Here is a 2636-nt window from a genome sequence, read left to right on the forward strand (position 1 = left end):
ACAGCTCTGAGAAGTGCATATTGTGCACCACCCACCTTGGATATAGCCAAATTAAATAATGGACAGGGGAGAATTTACCGAAGAGTGGAGTCAAGGACCATAAACATCAATGGACAAGACGTTTTCTCCCAGAGTCAAATTAAGATAATCAAAGAACTTCCTCTACACCTAGGGAGGGGCCTTTCATAATGACTGTCATAGTGATTTTGTAATTGCTACGGACCAGCAACTATTGTGCATCTCTTATCCTTTCCAAATGGGGTATTAATTATGAATTTTTAATCGCTGCTCCACAATTGTATATTGGGTGGGTAGGGGAGAGGAAAGGTAGACAATTTGCTGCCCTTGAACACAGAACTGTCCATTAGCTAGAGATCCTGGTTGGATTTAGAGTTGTGACTCTTGAGGAGGGGATGTGTGATCCATATTTGAAAGGAATTATTTAATGGATGTGATAAGAAGATAGACTCTGGCAAGAGTATCCTACATGCTCACCAAATAATTTTCCTTTTCCTCCTCATCACACAGTTTAACTGCATTTTCTAACATCACTCGCAGTTAGTTATGGACACATCACAGCTTTGGCTAATGAAATTTGGTAGAAATGGGTATGTATTTGCAGCATCTTATATAGTTTTCAAGATAATAGATGTCCAATAGAAAATAATGAACACTTTCCTCTCTTCTCACACTTCTTTTCAATTTAGTTATTGTATAAATACTAATTGAGTACTCTTATTCTTTGGCCTGCTAGGACTTGGACATGTAAGGCTGACCCAAGACTTCTCTTCAAATAATAACTTACGATCCGCAATATTTCACATACCCTCACCACTATCAGAATTTACTTCTCTTCCCTCTATGCCTACTAAGTTTTCCAAAGTTATATCAATTAAACTGTTAAACCATTATTAAGGGCATTCTCACTCGTTTCTTGTTCACTTCAATGCCCTAACTTTAGAGACACATTTTCATGAAGGATCTCTCAGGATGTGATTAGGTTAGTGAGGATTTGTCCTTTCTGATGTAATCTTTCCACAAGGATTACCCCACTTCCAGAAACTGATAATAAACCAGTTAGGGAAAGTTTTATAATAACATATCACTCTAAGTACACTTTCTGGGAATTGCATTACCAGGTTCTTGATATCATCGATAAAAATGCAGTTGCAATGGCATGAGTCTTAAACACCTCTTTGGAAAACAAAAATATGCCTGATAGATCATAAGGCCAAATTTAAGTTTTTTTAGTCTAAGATATCTTCACAACAGCAGTACTATTTGTCTTTCCTTTGTGTGATCCAAAATTAACGGTGAGCAATCTAAAAGAAATTAAAAAATGGTAAATCTATGTGTTCTTTGAAAATAAACAAATACTTTTTAGACATGACCAGTTACCTAAACACACTATTGATCATTATAATGGAGGCCCGAGTCTTTTACTAACACACAAAGCATAATCATTTTGGCTTACGAATTGTCTGTGACAGGGCCCTTCCCCCTCTTTTTCTTGTGGTCTTTAAACATCACCTTCCTACACTTTTCTGTATATAGACTAATTAAGAAAATAACGTTACATTTGATTTTCTTATTTTTATTCAAAGTGATTATCTTTAACAAATTCTTTAAATTATTCTGCTTTTTGTATCAGTGATTAATGTATTGTGCCTGGTTCCTCTTGCCTGCTAATTGTTTTATACAAGTGGATGCTAATATAAGCAATAAGGTTTTATTAATGTCCCAATCAAATATATTGAAGCATATATGTGTTAAATACACGAGTCCTAAATAGGTGATATTTCTTGAAAGAACATTAGGTTTTGAACATTGATCCATATGTGTTAATTAATGTCTCTTTCATAGCCTTTCTGTAAGATGATTAAAATTGTTTATATTTTATTATGTAAAACAGTACATTTATTAACACACAGATGTATTCACAAAATATAAGAGAAACCACACTACCTGAAGGCACAAGCTTGAATATAGACAGATTCATAATTCAAAATTATTTTTATATTTATTTCAAAATATATATTTTATTAATAACTACCTTAAAGTTTTGCCCTGACAATTTTTTTTAAAGTTCTATTGTTAAATAAAATAGAAACTGGGACAGGCATGGTGTCTCATGCTTATAATGCCAGCACTTTAGGAGATTCACTGAGGTGAGTGGATCACTTGAGGCCAGGAGTTCAAGACTAGTTTGGCCAATATGATGAAACCCCATCTCTACTAAAAATGCAAAAAACAAACAAACAAACAAAAAACTAGTCTGGTGTGGTGGCAGATGCATGTAATACCAGACACTTGGGAGGCTGAGGCAGGAAGATCACTTCAACCCACGAGTTGGAAGTTGCAATGAGCCGAGATCACGCCACTGCACTCCAGCCTGAGTGACAGAGTGAGAATCGGTCTAAATAAACGAATAAATAAATAAAACAGAATATGTTCAAAGTTAAAAAGAGAAAGATGATTATGAAATATGATACTCTTATACTATCAAAAATGTAGTTTCCATTATCAATAAACATCCAAAATTAGACTTGGCCAAAGCTTTAGTTACAAAAACCCATAGATACTTCAAAAAAAAAAAAAAAAGATTTAGCAGAAACAGAATAAAACATTGATGTCAC

Source organism: Macaca nemestrina, chromosome 11 (assembly GCF_043159975.1).
Source record: "Macaca nemestrina isolate mMacNem1 chromosome 11, mMacNem.hap1, whole genome shotgun sequence".
Taxonomy (NCBI): domain Eukaryota; kingdom Metazoa; phylum Chordata; class Mammalia; order Primates; family Cercopithecidae; genus Macaca; species Macaca nemestrina.